Below are 6435 nucleotides of genomic sequence, written 5' to 3'. Positions count from 1 at the left end.
GATCCCGTTTTGGCCCCTACCACACCACTGCGTGGGAAGGGAGGGGCCGTGGGTTCTAGATAAAACAGAGGGGGCCCCAGCCCTGAGTGGGATCTGGGCTTTTGTGCCTCAGTCCACCATGTGGAAAATGGGCTCCAGTGACCCTTGCCTCTTGGAGAGGCTTCCGCAAGGGGATTTGGGGGACAGTGCAGGAGGGGCCCCAGCGGGCTGGGAGAGCTGACACACGCCGGGGCACTGGTGTCGACACAGCCATTATTAGAGCAGGGCTGGGACCCCACCCAGCTCCAGCAACTGGCCTTCCCATCAAGCACTGGTTGCGTGTGACCGGGGGCCCGTCCTACCCGCAGCCAAGAAAAAAAAAAAAAAAAAAAAGTCAGAAAACAGAGAGTGCAAAGGTTCACCATTTAAAATGTCTAAAACTACCCAGAACCCACCCCTGAGAAATTGCCACACATTTTTTTCAACCTATTTTTTTAAATTTAGGTGAAATTCACATCACATGAAATGAACCATTTTATGTTATTATTTTTAAAAGATATTTTATTTATTTGACAGACAGAGATCACAAGTAGGCAGAGAGGCAGGCAGAGGAGAGAGAGGAGGAAGAGGCTCCCTGCTGAGCAGAGAGCCCAATGCAGGGCTCGATCCCAGGACCCTGGGATCATGACCTGACCCGAAGGCAGAGGCTTTAACCCTCTGAGCCACCCAGGCGCCCCTAAAATGAACCATTTTAAAGTGGACAATTCAGTGGCATTTTGTGCGTTCGCAAAGCCATGAACTACCCCCAGTATCTAATTCTAGGACATTTCCATCGTCCTGAAAGAAGACCCCGGACCCTGTCAGCAGTCGCTCCCCGTCGCCCTCCCCCAGTGCCTGGAATGCCCCGGTCGGCTTTCTCCATGGATTTGCCTGTTCTGGAAGTTTCATACACACGGGATCATGGTCCACATGGCCTTCTGTGTCTGGCTTCTCTCACTGAGCTGGATGTTTTCGAGGTTCATCCCTGCTGCAGCCTGTGTCAGGGCTCCGTCCCTTTTCATGGCTGAGTACTATTCCACCGTTCGGTGGCCTGTTCTGTTTATCCATCCCCAGACGATGGACGCTTGGGCAGTTTCTGCCTTCAACTGTTGTGAGTCATGCTGCTGTGGATATTCATGTACGTGTATGCGTGGGAGTCCCTCTGACACGTGGTTTTCATCCTCCCACGAGGAGGGAGCTCAAGCCCCAGGAGGCAGTGCTGATCTATTGAACAAAGTTCCACCGTTTGCTCACATCTCTGGAAAATCATTAAAGAGACTCCAGCCAAAAGTGCCCTCACCTCCTTCCCCACAGACCCTTCCCGTGTTGTGCACAAAAGCCCCAGACCTGAGCCAGTGAGGGAAGGACAGGGTGAGCCCCACCTTGGGCGCTGGGGTCTTTGGAGTGAACAGTCCTGGGCACCAACACCTTGGGATTCCTTGGCCTCTCTGAAGGCAGCGAGGGTGTGGACACCCTCCCTGAACCCACAGGGCAAGACAGAGGCAGGGCCAGAGACCCTCTCTCAGACACTGGCCGGCACCCAGGGACTCACCTTTGACCCCAGCCTCTTCCTTCCCAGTGGCTCTGGTCAGAGCCCCAGCCCCAGCCACCAGAGCCTTGAGGCCCTCTCCTGCCACTGCAGTAGAGCTGATGTGACAGAGGAGAATCTGAGTGCGAGTGAAAAGAATAATGTTTAATTTCAGCACATCAGTTTGTAAAACAGTGTAGGTATGGTGAATTAACAGGACACAGAAGGGCGAGAAAGTGCATCACGCTTACACTGAATTAAGCATGTGGAGTTATCACAGTAGGCCATTGTAATCTACAATAAAATCTATTTTGAAATCTAGAAAGCCCCCGAGGTCCCGGGGCCCCAGCGGAGAGGGGACATGTCTCCCCCTCCAGGAGCTCGGGTCTTGGGCAGCGGGTGCGGGAGGAAGAGTTGGGTTTCAGAAACACAGTGTCATTTCCTCTGGGAATCTGAGTTTCTTCTCCGCAAACCAGGGAGTGTGGCGCTTCTGATTTCAAGCCTTCGCTCACACTGTTCCCTCAGCCTGGCCATCCCTTCCACGAGTTCTGCCTGGGGAGCTCCTACAGATCCACTAAGCCCCAGCTGTGACTTCCCTCCTCCAAGGCAGTCATCCTAGATGGACACCTGGGCCCCCCCCAGCCAAGCCTGGATGGTGCAAGGCTAGGGGGGTGTCTGTGTTGAGCTCTGTCTTCCCCAGACACAGGGATTCTTGAGGGGCCAGCCTGGGGGATCTGGGGATGGGGAGTGTTGCAAGAAACTGGAGACACCACCATGCCCACTTAATGGATGAGAGTAATTTTGTCAGGGGCCCAACAGCCCAGGGTCACAGAGCCATTTAAGCCCAGATTCACAACTCAGCTCTGGAGTAGTTGGACTCCAAGCACAGTGCTCCTTCCTGAAACTTGTGTGTCGGCTAAATAGTCCACCACCTGCCAGGGGCTGCTCGCCCTGACCCCCTCCTGGATCCCTGCAGCTCCTGTTTGGTCCAGAACAGCCTGTCCTCCGTGTGTGTGTTGGGGGGGCGGTCTGTCCTCCCAGTGGCCCCGGGGTCAGAGATAAGGCCACTGGGCCCCACTATCGGCAGGAAACATCTTGGCAGGACAGGAAGCCACGGCATTGGCCAGCCGCACCCTCGCCTGCCCTGGCCTATCGGCGGCCAGATATTTTGGGAGCCACTATATAAACCCGGACTCAGCTCCGAGCTGTTCCCGGGGGGAAGCCTGAGCCTTCACGTTCCTTGCGGCCCCTGCCACCAGCGAGGCTGCGGGGACTCGGGCACCTGGGGGCCGCAGAGCGGTGGGGGCAGGTTGCGGCCCAGTGCCGCTGTCCACTGGATGCCCCCCACTCTGGATCCAGAAGACCCCTGTTCGGTCCTGGGGCAGCCGCTTGCTTGCTGAGCGACTCTAGGCAAGCGTTCTCACCTCTCTGTGCCTACGGTGCCCGTCTTCACAGCCTTCCCTTGGTCCTGTCCCAGGAAATGCAGATGTGCCTCCTGAAGCTTCTGGGCCTGATGAGGCCCCTGCTCGCACCCACCTGGCAGGGCCCAAGAATCTGCATTTTAAACTAGCCGCAGACTGAGATCCTCACACAAGCTCAAGGCCATACGACTGTTCCGGCCTCTCTGCTCCTGTAGGCTTCTCACCTTCCCCAGCCCAGCCCCCAGCCAGACCCAACACAAGGGCTGGGGCAAAGAGACCGCATTACGAGGATGTGGCTGTAGACATCTTCGTCTTACCGGGCAGAGAACTGAGGCCCAGAGAGAGGAAGGGATTTGCCTGAGGCCACACAGCAGAGCGGAAGCAGGGCCACATCAGAACCCAGACCCTGGGTCCCTTCCCGCACCCCCATCCCCCTTAAGGGCAGCTCAGGGGTCACAGGCCAGCCAGGGGCAGGAATGGGGTTCAGACCTGGGTCCACCAGCTGCTCACCCCCACCCCTGGTCGGCCCAGGATGGAGGCATCCTGCGCCCGGTTGCTGCTGCACGAGGGGCTGAAAAACAGACACATTTCACCCAGGACAGTAAAAGTGAAACGCAGAAGTGAAATAAAGTACTCAAAGAGCTCAGTGGGGCTCAGAGTCGGCTCCTGCTCTCAGACCCTCAGCCTTTTCCTGGTGAGAGGTGAGGGGGTGGGACAGCACGCCAGGCGGGGGAGACCAAGCGTGGTTATGTAAATGGCTGGCCCAGCACCTGCGGGCCACCAGTCAGTGCAAGTGGCGGAGCATACCCAGCCGTCCCCACCCCGGGCAGCTGCAGCCGGCGAGAGGGAACGGCCGTGCCAGATATAACCCGACCTGAACTCCACCCAAAGCCGGAGCTCCAAGCCAGGCCTGTGTCTGGAGAGCTAGTTTTGGCTAGCTGACCCTGGGCAGATCATTCCCAGTTTGGGGTTTCATCTCCCCCCAGGAAGGTGTCCCCAGAGTCCTCCCTGCCTACCTCTCTGCAAGGCCTAGTGGGGAACAAAAGGCAAAGCTGTCCCCTCTTGGGCAGTCTGGGTTCTGAGCTCCTGCTCAGTTTGCTGCCAAGGGAGCACTGGGCTGGCATCTCTCTCCTGAAAGGATGTTCACTACTACTCGAAGCAGCCTGCTTTATGATCTAGAAATTGGCTGATGAGTGTCAGTGGTTCCCTCTGAAGGGACCCCCACCCCACCCAGCTCTGCCACTGAGCCACCTAGAGCATGTGACAAGGACCTGGTCTATCTTTGTCTAGGGAAACACCTTGAAGCCTCCAGGACTCTCTCCCAGGGTCTGGTTTGGAAGCGTATACACTCACACACACCCCATGTGAGGTGGTTGGTGGTCTTTCTTGAACCCTTTGCCACGTGTCTACCCTCTTCCAAACTGGCAGGGGCAGTTGCCTGCGTGCTGTGACCCACCCAGCATAAGGAAAGAAATCACCTCCCTCATTCTGGAGTTAATCCTCTATTAATGCAACCCGGGAACCCAGCAGCTTCTTGAGTAGCCCTGTCACAGACAGGGGGCCCCTCATGTAATCATTAATCATCAATTCAAAGGGGAGCTTTATCAGGAGAGGGCGAGGCTGGGAATGTTCTGTTTCTTGATCTAGGTGCTGGTTGGTTACATGGGTGTGTTCGCTTCGTGAAAATTTAGTAAGCTGTATATGGAGGATTGGGCACTTTTATGTCCTATGTTATTCTTGAATGAAAAGCTTAGAAAGAAAAGGAATGAAGACAGTCTGACATCCAACCAGAACCGCAGGCAAGAGGGTAATAAGCAGATCGTTTGGAGACATGGACGGATGAAGAAAGAGCATCCCCGGCGACGGCACAGCAGGTGCGCACAGCAGGTGCAAAGGCCTGGGGTCCTGAGGGAGCCTGATGTGTTTAGGGATCTGGCAGAGGCTCCGGTGACCCAGGTGGAGGGCAGGGACTGGCCATGTGGAGCCTCTGAAGCCACAGTTAGCAAGGGACACTACTCTGAGACCAATGTGATGCCTTCAAGACCTTTAAGTAGAGGCCGACGCCATGGGGTGAACACGTGTAAAGGCCATGAAAGTCACAAATAGGAGCAAATGAGAGGTGCTCATGGGGGAAACTAAGGCCCACTGAGGCCAGGCTGCTCTGCTCAATGTCAGGTGGAGCCTCCCAAGGCCTCTTTCTTTCTGGTCCGACACCTTCATGCGACAGAAACGCCCCTGGGTCTGAGTCTCAGTCCTCGCTCACTGGCCCCCGTGTCCTTCTCTGGGAAATGGGGGTCTGGGAGGGGGAAGGGAGGTCATCTCCAGCCCCACTGCAGGGGCGCTGGGTGGGCAGGGGTGCAGAGAGCCCGAGGTCGCCCGGCTAGCCCAGGGAGCATCTCAGAGCCCGGGACCTTGGGGGTGGCTATTCCGAGAAGCCCACAGCTGAGGAGGAAACCCTTTGCCCGAAGTGGTGGCGATGGTGGTAGTACCCCTCAACCAGCCCCGAGAGAGATTCTGCACAGCAGGGAGAAGGTAGGAGTTCTGAAAAGAAGACATGTCCCAAGGATGCAAATTCAGGCCTATGGAAGCAAAACCGAAGCAGAGAAGAGAGACTGACGGAGGAGACTCGAGTCAGGGGATGCCCACCTTGTGCAGAGCAGGGGGGCGCCCAGCACCAAGCGGCCGCGACTCTGCCCCCCTCGCCTGGCCCCTCGCTGTGGCCCTGGAACCCGGCCATCATCCTGTCACCCTCCCTGCGCTCTCCACAGTCACCTTGCTCATTTGGTTTCGTCTGTCCACTGGCCATCGGCCATCAGCCGTCAGGAGGGTGAGACCTCTTTGGCTGGTTCCCCATCCAATTTCCAGATCCAGCCTGGACCCTGGCACCGGGAGGTGCTCAGTAAATATTTGTTGGCTGAATAAGTGGTGGCAGGTCAGCTCCGCCTCTTATCGCAAGGGGGGTTTTATCAACCTGGGCTCAGCACCATGGCCCAAGCCCAGAGGCCACCCTGGCCTCGGAAGTCCAGCCATCAGATTTCTAAGTCCTTTAGTTGTCAGCTAAACTCCGGGACTGGGGTGACTGTGGCTTATGGGGGTTCCAGGAGATCACACAGAAAGCTAGGGACACAGGAAGTGCTCCATAAACGGTCACGGCCATCGCCCCTGGAGGCCCACCTCGCATCCCCGCTGGCACTGGGATAGAGCTCCTTGCCCTTCCCTCCCCCTGGAGAAAAAGAGGGCAGAGGCAGCTGCAAGGGCTTGCGGGGGGCTGGCCGGCTCCCCCACCTCAGGCTCTTTCTAAGAAGCCAGTGATGATAACATTCCCCCAAAACAGGAACCGGTGTGCTGGGCCCGGTGTTGCAGAAACCTCCAGCAAGTCTGACCTCCACGCACGGCCTGACCCCACAAGGCGGCTTCAGGGCCCACTGGGCACAGCTTGGAAAGATTTTTATGTAAAAGTGGCCAATG

At 56.9% G+C, this 6435-nt stretch overlaps 1 long non-coding RNA gene across 2 annotated transcripts; it reads right to left on the bottom strand.

Annotated features, from left to right (window-relative positions):
* Positions 1–681: 681 nt before the first annotated feature.
* Positions 682–3859, bottom strand: LOC106006615. 2 transcript variants are annotated; one of them, XR_001180809.2, is made up of 4 exons: positions 3457–3859; positions 2971–3082; positions 1571–1685; positions 682–1276 (listed from the first exon to the last, which is right to left on the bottom strand). It is a non-coding gene; the product is annotated as an uncharacterized LOC106006615 (long non-coding RNA). The 2 variants fall into 2 exon arrangements; XR_001180810.2 differs by having other exon boundaries at positions 682–1242; positions 3457–3853.
* Positions 3860–6435: the final 2576 nt, after the last annotated feature.

Source organism: Mustela putorius, unplaced genomic scaffold (genome assembly GCF_011764305.1).
Source record: "Mustela putorius furo isolate JIRA1106 unplaced genomic scaffold, ASM1176430v1.1 tig00000095_pilon_pilon_pilon, whole genome shotgun sequence".
In the NCBI taxonomy this organism is placed as follows: domain Eukaryota; kingdom Metazoa; phylum Chordata; class Mammalia; order Carnivora; family Mustelidae; genus Mustela; species Mustela putorius.
Note: the sequence above shows the minus strand (reverse complement) of the source record. Positions and strands in the feature narration are given on the sequence as shown.